A 26,586-nucleotide genomic window follows, 5' to 3' on the forward strand; every position below is an offset into this window, starting at 1 on the left:
CTTCTGGCTTCCATTTTTGCTGTTAAGAATCCAGCTTCTCTAATTGCTGTTCCTTTTTAATACAGCTATTTTTAAGCTCTCCTCTTCATACTGATGCTCTATGGTTTGCCTCTGAGGTATGTTGGTAAATTTCTTTTTATCTGTGCTACTGGAGATTTCTTAGACTTCCTGAATATGAAGATTGGTTGCTTCTGTCCGATTTGGAAAATTCTCAGCCATTGTCTCTTTGAATGTCACCCTCACTGGCATGTCTCCTTCTAGAATTCTGGGGAGGGTCTGTTAGATCCTCTCTCTCCAAGTCTTTGTACCTCTCTCATTTCTTGTGTCTTTGCCCTTCTGATCTGTATTATGGATAATTCTCTGAACTGATTTTCTAGTTCACTGTTTCTCTCTTCAGCTTCACCTAAAATCTGATATTTAAACCATCCTTGGGATTTTTATGTTCAGTTAATACTTTATTGCTAAAAATTCTATTTCTTCAAATTGACTTGGACATTCCTTGGCAGTCTTTTCCAATCATATTTTCAAGCTTTTCTTTAAACACATTAAATATGTCCATATATATAGCTAGCATCTGATAATTCCAACATCCAACGTCTTTAGGGTCTATTTCTGTTATCTATCATTTCAAGTGGGCCTCAGTCATGTGCCTCATTCCCACCCACCCCCCACTTAAAATTTTTTATCTGAAACTACTCGCTCACTTGGAAGTGAGGAAATTCTCTACAGGGAGTCTCTGAAGCTGCTGCTGAGGTTGCATTCTTCCAAAAAAAGGTTGATGTTTGATTCTGCCATTTCCCTGGAGGTACTATGAACTGACAGCCATTCTAAATTTAATGATCTCTTTGAGGTTTTTTGGGGGGGTTTTTTTTAGCCACACAGGTTACATAAATTTGGACCACAACTAAGAGAGCCAGCTTGTCATAGCAGATTCTCAGAGAAGAGTTTTTATTCCCTTCCATCTGGTGTCAAGGCTGCAATAGTCAAGTCTCCTTGCTGTCCTCTGCAGTACATTGGGCTTACTTCTCATTCATGCTTCCCTCAGACTGCAGCCTGTTGGATCCCTGTCCTTATGCAGAAGGGTCTCCTCATAAACTCCGCCCTCCCCCCCCCCCTCCCCGCCGGGCATGGCCTACTCTTCTCTCCTACCCCCTAAGCTCCCTGCAACTATCAAAGAGGAAGCTCGTGGTCTCCATATTTCAGCAGAAACCCTCTGTGCAGAAGCCAGCTTTGTCATTCACATACCTTACAAGATTCCAGCTTTCCTTTTATTCTTTTTTGACCTCTGCAGATTTTACAAAAGCTTAACAATACATTTTTAAAACATTTGCCTGGCATTTTGGTGTTTTTCAACTGGAAGATGACTCAGACCATCTAGTCTGCTGTATGAACAGAAACAGCCATTTCACTCCATGGAGAGTGGATCACCAGGGAGGGTAAGGGCCCCTGGATTCTGGGTTTACAAGTGCGCAATGCCATAACAAATGGGCCAATGTCTCTGGGGCCACCTTGGGCTTTGTAAAGTCCTGAGAGAGCTGACTGCTAAGAGTCTAGGCTTCGGAGACTTTGAGTAACCCAAAATTGCATAGGATGTTAGCATTACCTTCCTCTAAAGAACTACTGCCATGGGAAAGCAACTCCTTAAAGATATAGTCTAACTAATAAGTGAAATGAAAAATGATAGTTTTAGAATATCACCATTTCTCAAAGCCCGGTGAACTGGTGGATCTGGACATTGAGAATCAATGGCTGCCAACATCACAGTCAGAGGTTATGAGACAAAAGAAGTCTCTTCACCTAGCATCTTGCCAAAAAGGTTCAAACCAAGTGTGTTTTGGCTTCGAATCTGCAGGAAACACAGAGCTCAGAGGAACATAGAAGGTGACATGCACACAAACACAAGATCCCAATCACAGGTCAGGTTGCCCCAGGCTACCAATAAATTTTAAGGAAAATAAAAGCATGGAGGGGGAACCTGTAGATTAAGAGTGACTTGAAGGAAATATCAATCATTTTGAAAAGGCTGGGAGTGGGGGACACTGCTAAACTACAAGATCTAAAATTACACACTTAGATGTTCACTTTTGTGTAGTCTTCATATCTGGTATTATTCTACATTTAAAAAAATGAAAAAGGTGGGGGGAATGATTCATCCCTCAAGTTATTACTGTACAACAGTCCTTATTAATCCAATTTCATGTGAAACATTTAATAGATCTCAGTATTAGTCTCCAGGAAACCCAACGAAAGCAACCAAATACCATTCTTTTTATGACCATGAGTACAGATATACATATGGATCTCTTATACTTGTGTGTATATATATATACATATATATATGTATTTATATGTATACACACACACACACACACAGAATAACAGTAACTCCTAAAACGGTACCAGGATGTAGGATAAAAGGGAAAAAGAACTAAATTCCTACCTGTCTTCCCCAGCTTCCCCCCACCAGGCCATATATGTGCTAATCTCTGCACACACTTGACCATTCCCCAATTCCAAATGCCATCTCTCTTCTTCCCTCCATCCTAGATCTTGTTCCTGCTGTTCCCTGGATGGAATACTCAGACTTCCTCACAGACAGCTGCATTCTCTACTTTTCTGAGACCTCCCCTGATCTCTAACTGAATTGGAACTCTTTCTCATCAGAGCCCCACTGATATTTGCTACTCTCTTTGTGGGGTTTACCTTGATCCTTCTTATTTTATAATTACTTTCCCTGGATGATACAGTTATAAACTCAGTGCAGAGAAAAACTGTCTAACTCATTGTATGCATAAAAGATGAGCACAACATCTTAGACAGTATAGCCATCGATAGGCATTTATTTCCCTCTAAGTACAAGAAATTTGTCTTTTCTTTCTTGGTTGATAATTAACTATCTTCATCAATTGCTTGTTACTACAGCCATGTTGTTCATTCTGTGATAATACAGCATTGATTGTAACTTAGTATTCAGTTACAAGTCATTGAAGTCTGCAACTTGCTTGTCAGCATCTCTGCAAGTATCAAGAATTGGCCAGGAGCCCTAGAAAGCTTTGGCGACAAATCCTAGTGGTGGTGGCAGCACCATTCCAGCAGAGGGCAGCAGAGAGCCAAGGGAAGGGTAGCCATCTGCAGCAGGGCTCCAGGATGCATTTCTGGGCTGAGTCAGGGCAGGTGGAACGAGGAAGAGCTCCTATTTCAATGCAGGTTTCCAGAATTAGAGAATAAGCAAAGCTAGAATGCTCTGCAAGTCTCTTGGATCTCAGAGAGACCACAGCCTTAGTGGGATCTGCACTTGTCTAAAGTTCAGACTGCAGGGGGTGGGGGTAGTGAGACAGAAGGCTCCATTTCCTTTGATAAAACACCCAGAAGCAACCTTTCTCCTGACACACAATCAGCCTCCTGGAAAACCACATTATTTCTGAATACCATTTCTCACCAGGAATTCCTCCGAGAGACAATTTCCTCTTTGTTCTTTGAGAACAGGGCCAGTTTTTGAGGCAGCCTTAGGGTCTCTTCTGTGAACTGCTGCCTGCCTTACCCACTTCCAGTCAGAAGTCCTTTCTAGTGAACGCCTGACCCACTCAGCTTTTGAAAAAGACCATCCTTATTTCAGGCCCAGATAACTTATTAGCACAAATTTTATTCCAAACTTTGAGTACATGTTTAAAAAGGAAATTCCATGACACTCACTCTAAGCATTTGTCTTACAAAAAGCCCATCTGGGGCCACTGGGTCTCACTGCTCACAGACCTCCTGGTCCTCAGAAAGGTACAGGTTCCCTCTGAAAAATCCAATGCCAAGCACGTCTGTGATTTTAATGACTGTCAAAAGAACATCAGTGGGCCCCACCGTACAGGGAGAGAGGGAAATACAGGGGGTGACAAGTAAGAACCTTCTGCTCCTGTGCTGGCTTTCCATGGATCAGCCGTATTGAGACCCCCTGTGCCCTGCCACCCAAAGGCGGATCTGCTGCGCTGGGCCCCTGCGTTGAACTGGACAAGATCCTGACTAACCAACTGCTGCCAAAGAGCCATCTTGTTGAGCAGACCTTCCCGTGGGAGATCTTTACGGCCTTTGGTTTTCCAATTTTTCAAAATCCCAGTCTCATCGTGAAATCTTTGGAGCACATATGGACTTCACAGCAAAAAAAAAAAAAGGCAGAGCTTTTAGATACAGACTGCTTTGTTGCCTGCCCGGGGCCCTTTCTCAGGCAGTGTGCCGGACTTTGTCCAGATATATGCATATGTGAGTAAATACATAAACACATAAATATATTTTTAAAAAGAATAAGAATAAAGATGAACTATATCCAGAGCTTCTTGCGCAGACCGAGTGCCACCCAAGAGGAAGGCAAGCCCTAGGTGAGGCTTCTTGGAAGGCACATCTCCACCTTTCCTCCAATTGCAGCTGTAACAAGGACACAATGGCTGAAGGTCCAGCCTCGTCTTGTGAGCTCAGTGCTAAGAGCCACCTACCAGGAGTGGCAGGGCAGAGACAGGAGGACCCTGGTTACAATGACCTTCAGGAGACACCATACCAGCCCCGGACTCCTTCGTCCTTCTGGTACTTGAGAGAATAAATCCCTAATGTTCTCAAGGTACCGACATTGACCCCCCACTGCAAGCTGCAGGAGCCAGTCCTGACCAAGGCTATGTGAATGTCATTGCCAGACGCTGAGGTAACTGAGAAAGAAAAATGCCCTCTTGCCTATCTCCAATCCAGACAGACTTCTGATTTGTTTTTCCCCGTGGTGCCATGGAAATAACCTTAACCGGAACCTTTGAGTGGGGAACCAAGGGAATCTCTCAGTCCTGCCCCCAAGCTGGAAGGAACCTCACATTTTAGCAACTGGTTAGTCACCAACATGTGGAGGGTTACATGTTATAGGTGTATAAGTGTATGATACTTATTCTGCAAGTATCATATCACAATTCTTATGAGTAAGAATTGATCATAAGTGACAATTCTAATGATAATTCACAAATTCACTTCCCTCCCCCTAGATCCCCCTAACCCAACCCACCTACCCAACTAGTTAGGTGAAAGCAGAAAATTTCAGTTATGTTCCCTTTTTTTATTCTAGCTACAAAATACAAAAACTCCTTTAATCAGAAAAATCTGCAGATATATAAACATGGAAATAGACATATTAAGAAAACGGTAATTTCACCCAGAAATAATTATTTTTAATTTTTTTAATGTTTATTTTTGAGAGAGAGTGAGTGCAAGTGGGGGAGGGGCAGAGAGAGAGGAGACACAGAATCTGAAGCAGGCTCCAGGCTCTGAGAGTCAACCCACAAACTGTGAGATCATGACCTGAGCCGAAATCAGACACTTAGCCGACTGAGTCACCCAGGCGCCCCCAGAAACAATTACTTGTAATCCCATGGAAGTAACCTCCCAGATCTTTTCAACACACATATACACGTATATGCATTTATTATTAGATGGGACCATACTGCAGGTACAATTATGCATCTGTAATTGCAACCACTTTACAGTGCATCCCAAACATCTTTCCATTTCCATACAACAAGGGTGGCCTCCCCCTGCCCCATTCGGCCCTGGTCCCAGACCTAAGACTGTCCCTCCCATATCCCCACCTTCCTCTGTTTCTAGAAGGGCTTTTGAGGTGGTGGTGGCCTTCATGGGGCCAGGACAGCAGAAGCCACTTCTCTACACTGCCGTCAGCTGGCTTGGGCCAGTTGGCCAGCTGCCCCTGGGTGTGCAGACTAGTCTCACACCAACTATCTCCCGAGGTACCTGCAACGAGCCCTTCAACTTTCCCTAGACCACATCTCTCTACTCTACCCCGGGGCCTTTATTCCCAACCAGTGTGCTCTGGAGGTACCTCCCTCTCTGGTCGCTTCCCAGTCTGTTAGAGGCAGCAACTCCTTGCTCCATGACACTGGGGTCTTTCGTTTCGGTTCCCCAACCAATAAACTGTAGTTTTCTCCCTGCAATGTATAGCAGCCCTAACAACCCAACTCTCCTTGGGGCCATGTGCACACATCCCTGACCTGGGAGAGGTCTGCAGGGTGGTAAAAAAAACTCTATTACACCAGTAAGTAGGCAAAGGCTGAATTAAAACTGCTGTTGAGTAGATCTAGAACAGGACCCTGGGTGTGACTCTGACTCTCTCCTGTCATAATATCCAGGACCTTGGAAATGTTAGATTCAAAGAACTGAAGGAGTCCAGTATATTAAGTGATTTTTCAGCCAAGGACACAAATCAACTGTTTTCCTTCCACACTGCTGAGAGGTAAATGACAATATTAGGAACACCCTGTTTAGTCTGCAACAAGTAAAGCTTGCTGCATCTCAGAAATGAAAAAGTAATATTGTTTTGCCATTTTCCTAGGTGAATCTCAACGCCCTTGGAGAGAACAGGAACTTCTTTCAAGAACAATAATGGAGGGGCGCCTGGGTGGCTCAACTGGTTAGGCAACTGACTTCAGCTCAGGTCATGATCTCACAGATCATGAGTTCAAGCCCCACATCAGACTCTGTGCTGACAGCTCAGAGCCTGGAGCCTACTTCAGATTCTGTGTCTCCCCCTCTCTCTACCCCTCCCCTGCTCGTGCTCTGTGTCTCTGTCTCAATAATAAATAAACGTTAAAAAAAAAAAGAAGAATGGCTAACATTTACAAAGCACTTTTTCTATGCCAGGCCTTTTTCACATATGATCTTGTTCAATCCCTATCAATATCCATGATGTAGATACTAATAGCCCATTTTACTGATGAGGAAATTGAGGCCAGAGAGTTTTGCTAACTTGCCCAGGGTTGCCTGGCTAGTAAGTGCTCTAGGCTAGTAAATGGTATACTCGAAAACAATTCAAAAATCTGACTCCAGAGCTCATTCTGTTTCCAAGGTGCAGTCCCCAAAGGAGGGGTCAGAACACCTCTCAGTCAGTCACCCACTTCCAAATATCCAGTGATTTCTCTTAGAAAGGCCATAAGCTATTTCAGTCTACTCCAAGAAATAGAATGTAACAAATACAAGAATTCCAAATATTGGGTTCAAATCGGGTTTTAAGCCATGGATGGGAAAGCCCCAGAAGGGACCAATTGGGAAGTTGGGTAAGTCACTTCCAAAAACACAACCCAGGAAAGAATCATAACCCTGTGATACTCATTTCAAAATGGAAGCTCCAGGTTTTAGTCAGTTCTTATGTAAAATATCAAAATCTTAGCCAAGTCATTCTTGAAGTAATACAATAGAAAACTTGCACAATTGGATGTCAACACTCATTATAAAGCTACAGTAACTAAGAAAAGGTACTGGTGCAATGACAGCAAAATAGGCCAGTGGACAGAATGGAAATCTTCCAAACAGACTCACACATAGGGGCCCTTGGCACTGTGGAGTACTAGGGGAAGGACACTCTTTTGTTTTATTTTGAGAGAGAGAGAGAGAGAGAGCAAGTGTATGCAAGCAAGGGAGAGGCAGAGAGAGAGGGAGAGACAGAGAATCCCAAGCAGGCTACCACTGTCAGTGCAGAGCCTGATAGGGGGCTCAAACCCATGAACCATGAGATCATGACCTGAGCTGAAACCAAGAGTCGGATGCTTAACCAACTGAGCCACCCAGGTGCCCCAGGACACTCTTTTTAATAAACAGCTTTGTGGAAAGGAGATGAAACCTGGCCTGTGCCTCACACACAGAGACAAAAACTCTTCCAGGAAGGCTTTATCCCCTCAGCTGCCTTTCACAATTGGATCTAATCTATAAGAATATCTTTTTGACCCCAATTCAAGAAAGTTTCCTACAAGTCACAGAAAGATAAGTTGGACATTAAATTTAAGAATTTACTCAAAATTTAAATTTAAGAATCTACTCAAAGCATCTTCACAAGAGTAAAAAGACAAACCAGTGTGGAAGACATTTCCACACATATCTAGAATTTAAAAAATATATACAAATCAGTAAGCAAAAGAGAAACAGTAGAAAACCAGGCAAGAGTTTGAATAGGCACAGCATAAGAGAAGAAATCCAAATGGCCAATAAGCATACGAAAAGGTGCTCAATCTCATTTACAAATCCAACAGATGAGTCAAAACCACAACAAGCCTAACCTAGTGAAGCCTTCAGCCCTAACTTCCAGTTTATAGGAAATCCCAGAAAGCAGGTGAAACACCAAGAAGAAACAGCAGACAAATGCAGAATGTGGGGCTTCGAGACAACTAGCCTAGCCTTTTTAAAAGGTCAGGGTCATGGGGGCGCCGGGGTGGCTCAGTCAGTTAAGCATCTGACTTCAGCTTCCACCTTCAGCTCAGCTCATGATCTTGCAGTCCATGAGTTCGAGCCCCGTGTCTGGCTCTGTGCCGACACCTAGAACCTGGAGCCTGCTTCAGACTCTGTGTTTCCCTCTCTCTCTGCCCCTCCCCCACTCACATTCTGTCTCTCTCTCTCTCAAAAATAAACATTAAAAAAAATTAAAAGGTCGGGGTCATGAATACAAGAGGCAAAAGATACAACAACCAAATGTGACGTATAAACTTTGAGTGGCTCCAGATTTCAAAAAACTAGCCATAAAAAACACTTTCAGATCAGCTGGGGAAATTTGTGGACCAAATATGAATTAATTTTCTTCATTATTGTGATTAAATAGTAAAATATCCCCCTTCTTAGTAGAGTTTATGTTGAAATATTTAAGAGTAAGTGTCCTCACAACTGCTGTTTTTATATACAATTCACACCGACAAAACAGATGATAGATACGGATAAAAGAGCAAATATGCCAAATGTTAATAATTATTGACTTACTGATAGGTATGCGGGTGTTCTCTTATTCTTTATGTTTGAAATTTTTAATATTAAGTTAGCCTAATAATAAACGTTAGGTTAAAAAACACTCTCACACAATTATATTTCAATGCATACTAACAGGGAAACTAAACTCACAAATAGACATTTCCAAGGGTTGGTGAGGATGTGAGCCCCAAGACCTCTCACACACAGCTGGTGGGAGCATAAATTGACAGAATCACTTTGGCATGATCCAATCAAGTTGAAGGAACATAGCCCGTGACCTGGCAATTCGAATCCAAAGAATCTACCCTGCTTAAATTTGTGTACTTGAGTACGGGCAGACATGGTTGAGAATGCTCAGAGAAGACGTATTCACAAAATCCCCAAACTGGTAACAAGTAATCGCCCGTAATTAGGCGCATTTGTAAAAAATCAGTTGATTATTCATACAATAAAATACAATAGTGACAATGAATCAACTACAGCTGTGCACAACATAAATGCATCTTGCATATATTAGGTTGGTAAAAGAAGCCAGACATAAAGAACACATACTGTATGGATCCCTTTCTATAAATTTCAGTAACAGGCTTTAAAATAAAAGTGTCCAAGGATGTACATTTATGTAGTAAAATTTTAAAGAAAAGCAAAGAAGTGAATGACCATAAAAGTATGGTCACTGAGCAGAATATGCAGGAGGGTTCCAGGGTGCCAACAGGATCTCATTTCTTAACCTGATAAGGGGCTTACTTTAGATTTTTAAAATTTAAACTATATATTTTTCCATATGAGTGTTTTAGTTCACAATGGAGTTAAAATAAATGTCAAAAACAGTCTGCAGAAAAAAATAAAAGTCTGGCCTGAAATCCCTCAATGTTATCAGGGAGGACTTTTCCACCATGTTTGCCTGGGAGAAGATGGCGTTTTGAAATGAAATAGTTGGGTTTGTGTGTGTGTGTGTGTGTGTGTGTGTGTGTGTTTATTTTATTTTTGAGAGAGAGAGAGAGACAGCGCACGCATGCGAGCGAGTGGGGGAGGGGCAGAGAGAGAGGGAGACACAGAATCTGAAGTAGGCTCCAAACTGTCAGCACAGAGCCTGACATGGGGCTCGAACCCATGATCTGTGAGACCATGACCTGAGCTAAAGTCAGACGCTTAACTGACTGAGCTCCTGAAACAGTAGGTTTCTAGGGCTCTTCTGGAGGAAGGCTTTCTGGATTTCCATTGACCTTACCACAAAAAGGATTGGTCAGTTGTCATCAGACTCTGAGCTCTTGTGTCCATGAAATAAGCTAAATTATGTTTCTTTCTGGAAATGTGCCCATCCTACCAGAGAGGTAATTCTTATTTCCCCTGCCTGTGAACTCTGGGAAGGAGAGTGAAAATCTTCTGTCCTCATTACACCCAGGGTCTAGAGTCCAAGGCTGAACACAGAAGACATCACAACGTGGGGAGGGGTAGGAAGTCTCAGAGCACTGTCGTCCTGCCTTGAACTGAGTCTTGAGGTTAGAGTGACTGGCTCAGGGGCACAGAATAAGACAACAGGTCACATCTCAACCCAGCCACACGTATCATTCCATGTTCCTAGAATGAAAGCTTCTCCTATTTCTGTTTGCTTGAAGCTTTTCCTTAATTTTCTCATTTATCACTAAGGAATTTCATTCAGCTGTGAGAAACAGAACCCAAGAAAACAAGGTGAGGTTTTCATTTTCTCTAACAATGAATCTCAAGGTGAGTGGCTGCTGGCGTTGGTTCAGAGATTGGAAGGGGATGGGGGGGGGGGTAGGGGGAAAGCACAAGACTTCTGTGATTCTCTTGGCCTTTTCCTGGTGGCCCCAAACCAGAGCCAGCATTAGGACATATGGCATTCTTGAGCAAAGTACAAAAAGACACTCTTCTGAGCAAGTAAAGTCCAACAGAACTCACTCCACCCCTGGGTGAACAATTTACTAGAAGACACCCCCACCAACAAAATCTAGATTTTACAGCTGTCTTTACATACTCACATATGTGAGTCTGGACATCTGAAATGAACCTCTGGAGTTTTTCCACATAATACTGAAATCTGAATTATGCAAAGCCTAGGACCTGAGTTCTTAAGTAAAAACCACCACCTCAAATCCATACTGCTAGAAATTAAATAGTTAGAGGCCCATCTAGTGGCACTACCCAGGCAATGCATCCAATGGGCTCACAGAGTTCACTTGCAAGTTGAATGCATGGGTAGAAGGGGAGGATAGCAAGTGTCCTGGCAGAGGCTGGTGCTAAGCCGTTCAGACACAAGTTCAACGCCATGGCAATTTCAGTGCCTGTGAACATGTACCCTAGGCTATGCAGGCCCCAGCTACAAAAATATCAGCTCTGCTGTGGCATCCACTTTCATGCTTTGGGTCAGCTTGCTCTCAGAACTGAGGGAGAGAAATTCACTTGTACGGAAACACTTCCCCAGCTGACAGGAAAAGGTCAGGAGAGGAGTGGTTTTCATGGCCTACAGGTGGAGCTGAGAGTTAAATTAGGGGCAGGAGAACACACAGCAGGTTAGCATTTGAATCCGGTTTAATATTTACAATTGACACCACACCAAAGCTACGGGGAGGGGATCTGGGTAACAGGTGCAACAACTACATTTATAAAGTATGAATCAAGCGCCTACATTTATAGCTTCCAGATCACTGTCTACAGGGGCATGCACACTATTTTCTCTCTTAGATCCACATCAATCCCTAGAGAGGGCTTTTATAGAAACCCTGTTTGGATCCATTTCTGAAAACCAAATGCTCATGCTCACCCTCTTTGTGATTAAATTTTACCCTACTTCCAAGCTAGTAAGTTGGCCCGTGACTGTGTCTTGCAAGCTGCCAAAGACGGGATAGTTCAAGGACCAGGGATTTTACTACTCACAGCCGAGCACGGAGCATGAATATCCGTGCCCCAGTCAGTCTATGGGAGCACCCAGATGGGACAACCCAGAAATCCCCCCCATCTCCCCCTCCCCCCCCCAACGCAGTGTTTGTGCGCACGTGCTACAGCCCAGGAACACTGGGCTTCAGACACCCACTGCTTTTATAGCAAGCAAGCCTGCTCTTTGTCGGTTGAGGGGGGAAATATCATCTGTCTCACGAGGTTACCAGCCACATAAACAGCCCTGACGCAGGGTCGCCAGAACAGACCCAGGAGGATTTTGCCTACTTGGCCCACACGCGGGACCCAGAAGGGCTCCTTCTCCCAACAGTGAACACCTTTGTGGCTAGAAAGCCAGAGCCACACGGTTCACAGCCCACAGAACCTTCCTGAACGGGAAAGCACCAGTTCCCACTAAAGGGGCTGCAGAGATCCACAAAAACGAAAACGTAACAAGAAGACAAGCACACGTGAGCCAGCCTTGAACCTCCTGGAGCTGGGTGTCACCCCAGCCCCGGCACTCACGTGGGCACAGCGCAAGTCCTCGCCGCCGGCGCGGCGTCCACCATTTCCTTCGTCCTGCTCGGTCCGCCTCTCTGCCCACGCTGCCCCAGAAGCCGAAGCCAAGGAGACGTCCTGCTGCTGCCGCCAGCGGCTTCTCGGGGTGCCCACCACGCGCCGTGGCTTCTGAGCCGCAGGAAACTACGGGGCCCGGCCTCGAGAGGGCCGCTCCGCCTGCCTTCTTCGTGAACAGCCCGCTAGACGTGAGCAGACTGTGCTCTCCTAGTCCCGGAGCCCCTGTCGCCGTTTTCCTCAACCCTCTCCGCACCTGTCCCCGCTGCGGGGTGAGACAGGGGTGCGAGGAGGAGGGAGGGCCGGGTGGGGGCGAGCAGAGGTGCCGCAGTCCCAGTCCGTCGCCGTCCGCGCCCAGGGCCGCCCGCCCGCTACTCCCGGAGGCTTCCCTGCCCACATGGCCCACCCCTAAGGAAGGGTCAGGCTCATCCCTCACTATCTGTGAGGGTTTCCCAAACCTGACGGGGGAGGGGGCACCTTATATAGATTCAAATTCAACCACTTTGTATTTAAACACCTTGTATTTAAACACTTCCAGAATTTCCGAACGTAACTACCCCCCCCCCCTTTCAGCCTACCTTTTCTCTTCCCCTCCTTTATCAGCTCTGACTCCTTTTCTCCTTTCCTACTTCCAATGGCAGAAGCCAAAGAGGAAAGGGATGAGGGGGCATTGTCAGGACCAGAAGAAACAAAGCATTTCAGTTCCCTCCCCATCTGCCACCTCAAACCTGAAATTAAAAAATTAAAATTAAAAAAAAAAGCCTCTTGAGAAATTCAAACATTTCGACACAGATCCCTACGCCCCTTTGGTGATGTGCGGTATGTTTGCGGTCCTGTAGGGGGGCAGTTAGTGTTACCTATGCGGAGAAGCACACACCTCCACCTGGAGGCAAGTCTCTGGGGAGTGGCCACTGCTGACCATACTGCGCAGGACATGGGCTTTAGGTGACCACTTTCATCCACACTTGCTTCTCTGTGCCCTTGTGACCGAATGATTAGATTTCTAAGAAAGCTAGCAAAGATTAGATACCCAGGAAAGAAAGCAAGGCCAAGTTTGGCCTCCTCAGCAGGACGAACTATTCTCCAAACACTAGCCAAACTCTAGAGCAGGGATGGCAAACAAACCTTTCATTACCAACACACAGTGATCAATACTGACTGCCCAGAGCCTGGGTTGGATTTCATATTTGTAAAGGGACAGATAGGTATTTTAGACGTTTTGGACAGAATGATCAAAGTGGCAGTTACTCAGCTCAGGGCTTGGAGTATGACAGCAGCCATGGACAATACATAAACAAGTGAGTTGTGGTTGTGTCCCAATAAAACTTTATCAAAACCAGCAGGCAGCAGGCTGAATAAGGTCCTCAGGCCATAGTTTGCCACCCCTCACCTTAGAGACCACTGTGTTATAAGGAAATGTAAATGATGTCTTGAGGCCCAGGGGCAGTGTTGTGATCAATTAGTCTTATCTGCACAGGTGCTGTTAAGGGGAGTAACAGGTTCTACTGGTTACTCTAACAGGTCCACGGGTCCACAAAGCGGGCTATGCCTTTCTCAGGATGTGTATATGATCCATTGAGATATGGGGAAAAACACATTAGAATTTGTTTTATTTTTATCTTACCTGTTTTCATTTCAGACTATTGATCTTGGCTACCCCATCATGAATCCATGGAATTTGCAATGAATCAGTCCATTCATGCTAATCAGAAGTCAGGATTACAAACCTCTGAAAAGGATATTATAGCATATGTGCCCTTGAGTGGTAATATCTGTCCATTGCCTGTGTCTGATGGTCTGGTCTGAGCTATGTATGTCTCTCAGGAACTCTCCTGGGAGGAGGGCAGAGGCCCCTAATTCCTTGCAGGCAGTTTTTTTGGGCAGTACGATGGACTTGCCATGCTTCAGGAGTCTTGGACTTACAGTTCTGTCTTGAATCTGATCAGCGGCTCAGCTATTAGTCAAACCCAAAGAAAGGGAACACTCCACCTCTGTGAATGTGCGCATGCGCGCGCATGCACACACACACACACACACACGCACACGCACACGCACACGCACACGCACACACCATTCACAAGAGCACTGAACAGATTGTGCTTTCCTGGCCTCTGGTAGTCTACCTCTTCCTTGATCATTCAGACCTGCCATCTATGGGTGGACAAGTTGCACACTGCACAAGAGTGCTATATCTAGGGAGGCATCATTGACATTGGAAGCATGTTAGACTTATACTTACTGTAATAATATTCTGGTGTATAGCAGCGTCATGCTCTAACAAAATCAGTCCATTATGACACTTTCTGACCAATGGATGTAACATATCGAGGAATAGGTGCCTTTTTAATTCCACAAAGGTACTGTGTGTGTTAGCAGCAGCCACAGCTGTATGACACCTGTATTACGTAAAGAATGGAAAAGAAGAAAAATGCACAGAATACAAAAGATTCAAACTCTTCTGGGGCAGAGCTGTCTTAAGAACACTTCTTACGTTAGAACAAACCTTTAAGAGTAAGGGTCTGGAGCTGATGGTCTATCCTCAAATAGTTAGCACCACTTTTGACTGGAGGTAAAGGAGCAAAGAGACAGAAATTATTTTTCTCCCCATCTCAGCTGCTCTCCCTTATCACACAGAGAAGAGGAACTGAAAAAGGCAAACCAGAGAGATGTGTGTTGCTGTTAACCCACACAGAAGGATGTGATGAAGTTAAGACTCTCCTTAACGAAGAGTCACTTGTTGTCTTGTGGCTTCCCAGTATCCATTCCCCTTTCTCCTAGTAATAACCCCCCACTTTCCCTTTGGGAAATAGGTTCTGCTCCATTGTGCAAAGCCTATGCAATTGCCCAACAAAAGAGCCTGCCTTCTACTGGCCAAAGGGATGGTCATGTGATTCAGACTAAGCCAGATGTGCTCTCTCTCTCCCTCTCTCTGATGGTTAACTTAAGGTGTCTACTGGGCTATGGGATGCCCAGCTATTTGGTCAACCATTATTCTGGGTGTTTCTGCAAAGATGTTTTTGGATGAGATTGGCATTTTAATTGTATGTGGGTGAGACTCGTCCAATCAGTTGAAGGTCTGAATTAAAAAAAAAAAAAGACCAGGGGCGCCTGGGTGGCTCAGTCGGTTAGGTGGCCGACCTCGGCTCAGGTCATGATCTCACGGTCCGTGAGTTCGAGCCCCGAGTCGGGCTCTGTGCTGACAGCTCAGAGCCTGGAGCCTGTTTCGGATTCTGTGTCTCCCTCTCTCTGACCCTCCCCCATTCATGCTCTGTCTCTCTCTGTCTCAAAAATAAATAAACGTGAAAAAAAATTAAAAAAAAAAAAAAAGACCAACCCTCCCCTGAGTAGGAGAGAATTATCCAGCAGATTGCCTTTGGGTTTCATCTGCAACATAACCCCTCCTGCCTGATGGCCCTACAAGTGATACATCACCTCCCCCTGGGTCTCCAACTCCAACTCACCCTGCACATTGGGCTTACCAGCCTCCTTAATTGTGTGAGCCAATTCCTTATCATAATTATCCCTCTCTCTCTCCCCCATCCCTTTCTGTGTATATTCTATTGGTTCTGTTTTTCTCTGGAAAATTCTAATACATTCTCCCTCTCTTCCTCTGGATTTTGATGCATGGGGAGACACACTCAAAACCATGAGAGTAGCTGGAAAGCATTCATTTCAGCAGTGATGTCATGATGAGACATTCGGGAACCTCAGTCCTGCTACCTAGACCCCTCCAGAGACGCTTCATTCTTGTCCTTTCCTGAAACTGGTTCTCAGTCTTTCCTAGCAATTTCCCATATCTTCTTTCAGCCCACAAATATTTACTGAGTACCTACTCTAGTCAAGGTCTGTTCTACTGGGGGAAGAGTGGTGATCAAGGTAGGCCTGCTCTCTCTCGTGGAACTTGTTTTCTAAAGAGTCCTTTTCTTAAGTAGGTTAACTCTTGGGGCACCTGGGTGGCTCAGTCGTCCAACTTCACTTGGCTCAGGTCCTGATCTCACAGTTTGTGAGTTCGAACCCCACTTTGGGCTCTGTGCTGACAGTTCAGAGCCTGAAGCCTGCTTCTGATTCTGTGTCTCCTTCTCTCTCTACCCCTCCCCCACTCACCCTTTGTCTCTCTCTCTCTCTCTCTCTCTCAAAAATAAATAAACATTTTTTAAAAATTTTAATAGGTTAACTCTTATCAAATAGTTGGTCTCTGTTGCTTGCCACCAAAGAATTCTGATTGATAATAATATTCTCCGTTTGGAGATTGCTGGCTCTGTTCCTTCTCTAGGTCATCCTGGATAAACGGGATGCCAGTCCTCCAGAAGAAGTCAGAGGAGAAACCCCCAGCTCTGCACAATCCTTGCAAGCCACTTCCCTCTGATTATCCCCAAGAAAACCACCTGAGAACCCACCAGTGGGCTTGTCTAATGTACTCACTTTAGGATAACACCTGACTCGACAGGAATACCTCCATGACAGTGGCTTCTCCACTGGAAGCTACCTACACCATCGTTTCTCCTCTCCTGCTTACAACCTGAGAAGATACATTACAACAAGCATTACCTTGCTTGTGCCTCATTATGATTTGTTTCACATTTAATCTTCTTCACCAGAAGCATTTTTAATGCCCTCCCCCAAGACCCACAGGATTTATTCTCGGATTAGGCAGGAGACAAGATGAGAGAAGCTGATCGAAGGGGCCAGAGATGGCTTTTTCATGAGTTAGCACCGGACGGCTATTTAACACAACCGAAACTCTATCCTGAAGTAAGGAGGCATGCTGTTTGCCTCACTGCGGGGGTGTCAGTGACTATGGCTGGGAATTGTCACCGTTTAGTTTAGCACTCCTGGCAAACTCTGGAGCCAGCTTGCATAATGCAGTGTCTAAAGAACATGATTCTTGTTTGCAGTTAAAAATAGAACACGGTCACATAACAACTCGTACAGAAACCGTGAGGCTGGTGGAGGAACCAAATTGAATGACAGTCACAGGGGGTTACCGAACACCTGCCCCAGTCATTCAGAGCCTGTGCTCTCTGGGAATGGCCAGCACACAGAAGCCAGCTCTGCCCTGAAATCAAATGACAAAAATAAACAACCAAACTGACCCAGTTCAATCAAGAAACATGAGTGCACCTTTAAGCAGGCAGCAATTCAGGTAGCCTCTCCAGGCCAAGCCTCCTGGGAGACTTAGCTCTGTGTTCTAAAAGAATTAACTGTTGTAGATTCAGTGGCAGACATGCTGGGTTTACAGCTGGACTGAAAGCCGCGACCGAGTTAGGTCTGAATTCCACCCTCACTGATATGTTTTCACTGCAGGCGCACGTGTTCTGCTCTGTACAGAATGCACTAAACGTGGTTCCCTGGCTCCTTCTAAAACAGATACAGGCGTCTCGTGACCCACTGCTGGGGCTCGCCAAGAGCTGAGATTTAGAAAAGAAAGATTTGGGTTTCCATACCAGGAAACACATTAACACTGTAGTAGAGTTCTCATTGGAAGAAAGGTCATGCCAGAGAAGGAGTAGAGACCTCCAAAGCTGTCAGAACTACTGATATTGTAATATACTACCAGGAAAAAAAAAAAAAAAAAAAAAAAAAAAGGATGTGAGAGAACAAAAAGAAAAGGAGGCCCTCGCCAGCCCTCTGGCCTGACAAATCACTTCTCTCTCTGCCTCTCTTCCCCCTCTTTAAAACTGGCCTACGATGACTGTTTCCTTCCAATGGCGCCAAAATGGTAGAAAGTTTAATTGGATACGTGTGTCAGTTCTTTGTTTCTGACTGCGGAATTCCAGAGCGGCCATATCCTGTGTGCTTCACAGCCACCTGGGGAGCTTATAAAATTACAGTAGCTGGGCCACACCCCTGCAGATGTGGGGACGGTGGGTCCCAGGCACGGGTAGGTTTTAAAAGTCCCCCAGGTGATTCTAATGTGCAGCTAGGGCTCAGAACCATGAGCTGCGACAGAGAGAGAAAAAAAAAACTCTCTATTGCTCCCCCAGAGAAAGGTGGAAAATGAAAGACACGTGGATTCTCCCACCTCCTCCAAATCTTCAAAGGGTTTCTTTTCATGGGGTTAGACAAATTGTCTTGTTCCCAGACTTCTCCCTCCAACTTCCCCCACCCCTCTGCCAGCATCAATCAAGAAGGAAACGAACTAAATATTTTGAAGAGGTGGCTGGGGACTTTTTATTGATTTTTAAAAAAAAAATTTTAAGTTTATTTCTTTTGAGAGAAGGAGAGTGCAAGCAGGGTAGGGGCAGAGAGAGAGGGGGAGAGAGAGAATCCTATACAGCCTCCACAGGGTCAGTGCAGAGCCTACTGTGAGCCTCGAACCCACATGAAATCATGACCTGAGCTGAAACCAAGAGTTGAATGCTTAACTGACTGAGCCACCCAGGCGCCCCACTTTTTATTGTTTTTAATTGAAGCAAACTCTAAGTAGCACTTAAGTGTATTATGGGGGCACCTGGGTGGCTCAGTCGGTTAAGCGGTCGATTTTGGCTCAGGTCATGTTCTCACAGTTTGTGAATTTGAGCCCTATGTCAGGCTCTGTGCTGACAGCCCAGAACCGGGAGCCTACTTCAGATTCTGTGTCTCCCTCTCTCTCTCCACCCCTCTCCAACTTGTGCTCTCTCTCTTTCAAAAATAAATAGATAGATACATAGATAGATAGATATTTAAATGTATTATGGTCTTTGCCTCAAAGTTTATCTTTTAGAATTCACTCAGTCCTGGGGCACCTGGGTGGCTCAGTCAGTTAAACGTTTGACTCTTGATTTCAGCTCACGTCATGATCTCACGGTTCCTGAGTTCGAGCCCTGCATCAGACTCTGTGCTGACAGCATGGAGCCAGCCAGGGATTCTCTCTCTCCCTCTTTCTCTGCTCCTCTCCTGCTTGTGCTCTTTCTCTCTCTCTCAAAACAAATACATAAAAGATTTTTTAAAAAAATAGAGTTTATTCAGTCCTGAGGCATTTATACCCAACCGGAGGGTCTTACAGTCCTCAGTCTGTGCCACCATGTTCAGAACAGGCTGCTGTCTTCACACCCAGCTGGTGACACTGTCCCCTTCACCTTGCCATAGGCCCTTATTAGTAAAGGATGCCTGGGTGTTAAGCACCCCATCCCCCTATAAAAAGTGAATGATTCAGGGTAGAGGATCTTACTATGGTAAGTCCCTTGATGAAGGACTTAATGTCTCAATGCAGGTTGGCCAGTCCAGTTTTCTCTGTACCCCCACTAGGCTCCATGCCCCCCCCACTAACACATTTGTTACAAAGCTTGTTCCACAGGTCATTGTGTCTCCCACTGGAATAAGTCCCAGAAGACCCAATGTTCCTTCCATGCCCTCCTATAGCCTGTAGTTTGTCCTTTGCCCTTGAAAGCACCCTGTGTGCTTCTGCTCTGTTGAATCAGACGTTTGAAAGGAGGTGGAAACCTTGAAAGAGAAACCAAACGACACAGCAAGGGTCACAGTGATGTGGTTAAGAGCTGGGGAATCAAACAGGCCTTAATTTGAATCCTGTCTCTATCACTTTCTAGCTATGCACCTGAGATATCATACCTAACCTCTCTGAGCCTCAGTTTACTCAAGTGTAAAATAAGTTTAGTTATAAAACCTACATCATAGGATTGGCATAAGGACTAAATGAGATGTACCTGGTGGCATCATGTGACCATCCCAGAAGGCAGTCACAACTGCCACTGTTATTATTAATAAAGTTAAGAGTGAGGAGTGTGGTGGACCACTGATATCTCCTCAGAATCAATGTCAACTGTGGAGCAACGGGACCTGGGGGAGAAAACCTGAGTTTAGAGCCATCCCTTCCTCTATGATTTTAGACCAGTAGCAGCATGTCTTCAAGCTTCAGTTTCCCCAGGTGCAAAATTGTGGCAATAATAATATAACCACGATGCCGACTTCACAGAGTGGTTACAAGCACTAAATGCAGCAATGCACATAAATGTGCTTTGCAAGCTCAAAGAACCATATAATATAAGTAATTACGACTCACACCCAATTCTCAACATTTTCTTGTCCTGAAAACTGATAAAAGGAATAAACGGCTTCTCTAAGATTAGAAATGGAACAAAGTGAGACTTGACTCTCATGCCTCTAATCCAACAACTCAATAAAGTCTAGGCAAAGGGTGAGCCCCACAGAGAGTGAGGGATCTGATCAAAAGCGGGCAGCAGTGCTGGGCTAATAGTTCTGGAAAGATCCCCTCCTTTAATTCAGCAACTGCCTAGTGTTTATTTACCATATTATCTCCCATCGCCTCAGAAGATATCCTAACAATTAGTTAAAGTTGTTGGTTTTCATAAACGATGACCTTCATAAAAGATGGCCTAATATCACAGGGCAAAAAGAGAGAGGGCAGAAAATACCATAATTATGTTTCTTTCTTCAAGGAGCCTTTTTTCTTGGCTGTCATGGTTTTTTTTTTGTTTGTTTTGTTTTGTTTTGTTTTTTTTTTTAGTGTCTAACTTTTTAAATACTATGTTGGGTTTTGGGTGACACTTCCCTGGTATTTTTTAAGGGGTTTTTCAACTTCTGCTGACTTTGCTAACCGACACAAGTTTCCATTGCTATCATAAACATTTCTAATTTGAAAGTTAAAGGCAGGGAGCACCTATGCCAGCACAAGAAAGGGAATTTAATGTCAGATTGTTACTAGCTACCTGTAAGCAGGCCCTTGGATGGCTCCTATCAAAGTGGAGGCTCTCTCTGGGTCCTGAGCTACCTAATTACATACTCTCTTCCTCCCCCATCTGCCAGCTGTCTTCAGAGCCTCCACTGACCCAAGATGCTCCCCATTCACATTAAAGATAGAGATGACTACAGCACCTGGGGGCTCAGTCAGTTGAGCATCTGACTTCAGCTCAGGTCATGATCCATGAGTTCAGCCCGCATCACACCCTCTGCTATCAGTGCAGAGCCCGCTTCAGATCTTCTGTCCCTCCCCTCTCTCTGACCCTCCCCCACTTGCACTTTCTCTCTCAAAAATAATAAACCTTTTTAAAAAAAGATACAGATGACTTAGGACACCTTAAAATGCTGGTCCTCCAGGGCGGTGTTCCTTTAGGAACATTCAAAATTTAGCCAAAGGAAAGAGATTCCAGTAGTAGAATTCCAGGCTTCGCTCTTGGGGGGCCCAAGGGGTGCTATGGGAGCAGGCAGGACATTATGGCTCCAGTAATACTTGCAGTGGGTGGTATGGAGTCCTTAGAGGACTTCCTACCTCTTTGCCCACTGTCCACTAGAAAGCAATTAGGGCCAATGGGATCTGTGGACATGGGAAATGAGCTGAATGAAGAAAATTTGCAAAGAATGCACAGGAGGGCCACTCCTCCAAAATTTTTTACATGTTTGTGGAGGCCACGGGGTTAACTCAAAGGGAAGAGGGTTAATCCAGCCGTTAGGAATGTTCTCTGTCCTCGAAAAGGCTCTGAGGAGGAATGTCTTGGAGTTGGGGTATGTGTACAATATGCATTAACGATAAGGAGTGCCCCTTTTGAGAGCTTTTTTCCAATCCCCATATAACTTCATTTTATCTCCAAATTAGACAACAAATTAAGAGCAAGAAAGGAAAACTTTAAGTCACTCATTCAAATCTACCAAATCAAAAGCTCCACTTATGCAATACTACATTTCACCAGCCAAAATAGCAGTGTGCATTTATTTTAGTCCTTGGCAAGTATTCAAGTGCAAGAGCCTATGGAGGTGTTATGAAAGGCGCTGGCAGGTAATTGTATAAGGCAGGCAAACCGGGAAATGGATCTTCTTAAATGACCAAAAAGAAAGGGGATCCTGATTAAGATGACATCAGCTCCCAAGAGGTCTAGTCACCCTTTGAGGGGCTCTAGACTTGTAAAAGAATGACCAGGTCGACAGGTAGTAAGTCATAAAGGGGCTAACACTTGCCCAAAACGAATGGAAATCTGAATCGTTGACCTCAGGTCCCCATGCCCAACTCCTGACACACTAGTAAAAATTTGCCTTTGCTGTGCTGGGGCCAGCTCTGCCCCCAACCGAAGTTAATATTAGACAAATATTTGAAGAATATCATTTCAAGGGGGTGACAAATTATTTGCCTGCTTGAAGCAGCCATCTTTGTTCAGGGTGCCTCTTTAAACCCAGTGGTTTTACAAGCCAAGAGCACAGAGGAGAGGTACATCCAGGACTATCAACATTGTCTTCTCTCTTTCATCTTCTAACACAGGCGCCCAGTGCCCTTGGGCTGCCCAGAGTCAGGAAAAAGGTGAGGTAGGATGAAGAGAAGAGAAGGACAATGAAGCCAGGCCTGCTCCCTCATCCAGGACTGTTTCACATATGCTTCATGGCATGCAGGAGCACCAAAGAGAATTCCATTTTTTGAGGACTTCTTACCTGCCAACGACTGCTGATTGCCTTACATACATTATCTCTTTTGAATCCTCACAATGCATGGAGGTGGTTTTCAACATTCCCACATTCCATATGCAGTTCTAGGGAAATTAAGAAATTTATCCAAATTCACACAGGGGTTCAAAGCCCTTGGGAGGGTCTGACCTCCCAAGCCCCTGTTCATACAGGAGACATGTTATAATCCTCTTAGATTCCCTTGGTGCCACACTGGCCTGGACCCTCAGCCACAGGCTCTGTCTGGCTCGGTGGCCTCTACAACCCAAGAACTTACTCCAGCTGGGGCCAACTAGAGTCTTGCTGGGAGAATCAGGACCTTCCCCTTGCTGCTGTTGGGTAGCTCAGCCAACATGCCACATACCCTGACATTTTGGCTTCTCCCACCAAACACGGGCTGTGAAATCTGGATTCCCTGATACCAAAAGGGGCCAGAGAAGCAACCCAGAAGTGGTGCCCAGTAGTTATCTTCTCATTGGAGAGACCTAGTCTGACAGTTTTCTTCACTTCCTCCCTTCCAATGACTCCTCCAAGGCACAGTCTCTCTCAACATCCTCCCTGAAGGACGTTCCCATGTGGCTAAACAGACACACCTGCCGACTTACCAGCCCTGTGTCTTCAGAGCCATTTGTGGAGCCATGCTAAGGCCACCCCACTGCATTACTCCCCACCTTCCTACCTCCCTTCACTTTACTCTCACCATAACTGCTCAGAGATTGCACTTTGTAAGTAAAGCAAGCCTGAAACCCAGGCTTTCCAGTTTTGTCTTGACTTAGTTATTTATTTTGACATTCTTAATAATGTGATAAGTACCTGCAAGCCTGCCATCCAAAACAAAAGCTAAACTCTTGACATAACCTTCATCTAACCATGTGGTCCCCCTCTCATTCTCCCCCTGTCCCCATACAATACAACCATCATCTACACTTCCTTTGCTTTTTTAAAATGTGCAGTTTTATTGCATCTATAAATATTTCTATAAAGTATATTCTTATATTAGTTGTTTTCTATAAGAATTATATGAATTCTATAGAACTCTATAAGAATTATATGATATTGTATACTTTTAGGACATTTGCTTTCTTCACTTAATGTTTTCTTGTTTCATTGCTAGGATTTATCCACATTGTTGTGAGTTAGCTTCGTTCAGTTGTTTTTAATGCCATGTAATAATATTCAGTTGTGTGAATATGTTACAATTCATCCACCCACTCTCCTGTTGATGGGCATTTGAGCTGTCTCCAGGTTGTCACAGGTTGTCAGCTCAACCTGTTGAGCTGTCTCCAGGTTGTGATTAGTGAAGTTATGAACATTCTTGCACACATCTCCTGTTGTATATCTGCATGAGTTTCCCTTGGGTCCATCCCTCAGAATGAATTGTTGGATCATATGTATACAAATGTTCAACTTTAGGAGATATGCCAAACTGTTTTCTAAATGAGTTAACCAAATCTGTGCCCTTTCTATCATACTCAGAAAAAATACTCTAAAATCCAATGTTTGTAGTTCCCCCTAGTTCTGACAGCTGCCAAAATTGAGAATTGCTGGTCGGTAGGGAAGTACCTTATGTTTCCTCTGAGTATTTGATTTTTTAAGAGGATGCTTGGAGAGGCAGTGATTTTCATCCAAAGCAGTGACTTTCTCAGGCTGAATATTAGAGGGCCTCTATCTCTGTAGGCCCTTCCAGATTCACTCAGCGATTCACTGACATGCTTACTAAGTTCTCGGGCTGCATAAGACCTTGACGATCCAGTACTGGGAGACAGCCCTGCCTTCAAACATTCTAAAGTTTGGGCACCTGGGTGGCTCAGCTGGTTAAGTGTCAGACTTCGGCTCAGGTCCTGATCTCACAGTTCGTGAGTTCAAGTCCTGCATCTCCTCTGTATCCCTTGCTCTCTGCCCCTCCCCTGCTCATTCTCTCTCCCTCCCTCTTTCTCTCTTTCTCTCCCTCTCTCTCTTTAAAATGAATAAAATAAGATAGACAAACATTCTAAAGTCTGATGTGGGAGAAAGACAAGAAGACTAGTTATGTTGGGATGCTATCTCAGTCTTCCTATTTCTTCGTCACCCTTTCTCCCTAGGCAAATGGTAACTGAGATTGACAGAAAGCAATGGGGGTGGGGAGCAACAGGAAGTCTTCACAGAGAGTGGGCAGGTATACACTAAACTTGAAGTTACCCAAAGGCAAATAATTTCAAATAGTCCCACCTGCTTATTTGCTATCATCAACCCCTTCCACCATAAATTTCCTGGGAGAAACTGTCCCCTCCTGACAAGGACACCTGGTTCCATGGTAAGTCAGAGGACTGACTACCCCATTCTTGGAGACTGATTGGAAACCTGCTCTTCTCCTCCACTTCACCCACACAAGGATCTCTTAGAATGGACATAGTGTAGGTTAGGACCTCTCTGCCCTCACTCCCTATATCCACTGTTCATCTTCAGGTTGACTCCATGTGTCAGCCAGATGGACTCTGGCTGCCTCAGACCTCCAGAGTTCCTAGAGCCTATGATTCTGGAAAAAGGGAATTTTTCTGGATAGCTGGTAAATAATAAGAGAGACTTCTGGCTGGCCCAACTCATATCATATACTCTTCCAGAAGCTAATCCCTTTGACTAGAAAGATAAAATGCTCTGATTGACTGAGCCTGGATCACATACCCATCCTTGGGCCAAACCATCTGACCAGAGGGTGGGGGATATGTGCCCCCAAAAGGATGCTGGGCAGAAAAAATAAAAATGTGTGCCCATGAAAAGGCTCAAGAAGACAGTAGTTTTACTTGATTACTCTAGTTCATATTCCTCTTATTACCTCTTTCACTAGTGAGGGACAAGGCAAAAATATATTTTACATTGTCCCTCGGTATTCTGTCAACTATAGCACAATGATCCGTGTCATGGAGAAATAACATAAGTCACCTATCTGATTTCTACTTGTAGTGGCCTTAGTAATCACATGCATAAAAGAATGTTTAGGACGGAGCATGCAGTCTAGCATAGTGTAGTTTTATAGTCCCCTCTCACAACTGAACAAGCAGGGACCACAAGTGGCTCCTCCCCTCTGCCCTGTACTCCACTCTTCTGTTTACCTGAGTTACTGATCTGGAGCATTTTCGGTCACTCTTCCTACATGGAGCATTTTCGGTCAGTTTTCTTGATTGCTTTCTTCTGGGGCTCTGGGGATATTCCTTCTTCCTCTCCTTAAAACCAGCAGCTCCATAATGAATCACTTCTCCCTTTTTTCTTGTTAAGCCAGTCTATTAGAATTCTCAACCCTGGAATTTCCGGAAATGCAACTGAAGGATGGGCATTGTGCCAGGGTGGGGATAGCAAACAGAAAATAAATCTTAAAATCAAACCTCACAGACAGCAGTTCACCTCACCTACTTAATTATTAGAATCGGTTTTGAGGAGCCCCTCGGTGCTTAAAATGTTGAGTCTACAGAATTTCAAAGGGTTCTGAGAGTGCCATCAGATTATCCCTAGAAATCCTATGCAGGATTTTTTACATAGGACCTAAGTCAATGGTAGTTGATTACATAAATTATGAAGACTGTAGTCATTGCCAACCTATCTCCATTTTACCACAGATTTTGCAAAGTAGTCAAATTGCAGAGTGGAAGACAACAAATCTAAAAAGTGTGTATTTTGTGTGCTTTGTTGCACATATCACACCTTGAAAACATACTTTCCTTTTTTTGTTCTGTTTTGCTTTGCTTTAGGCCTATCTTTCCTTTCAGAATATACATTCTCAGAGGACAAAAATATCTGGTTCCACTCTGTATGATTAGGACTTAGCAAATGCCTGGTCCATATGGGTGATCAATAAATATTGGAAGGAATAGGTCTCTTTTCATGTCTCTCTTTCTTCTCAAATGGTTGGCAACTACTGAAATCAAATGTGCTAAGAAAATCCAGTCTTCCTTAAATTAAATTGTGCAGGAATCCAAGTTTACTTTAATTCTGCTT

This window comes from Panthera tigris, chromosome A2, assembly GCF_018350195.1.
Source record: "Panthera tigris isolate Pti1 chromosome A2, P.tigris_Pti1_mat1.1, whole genome shotgun sequence".
In the NCBI taxonomy this organism is placed as follows: domain Eukaryota; kingdom Metazoa; phylum Chordata; class Mammalia; order Carnivora; family Felidae; genus Panthera; species Panthera tigris.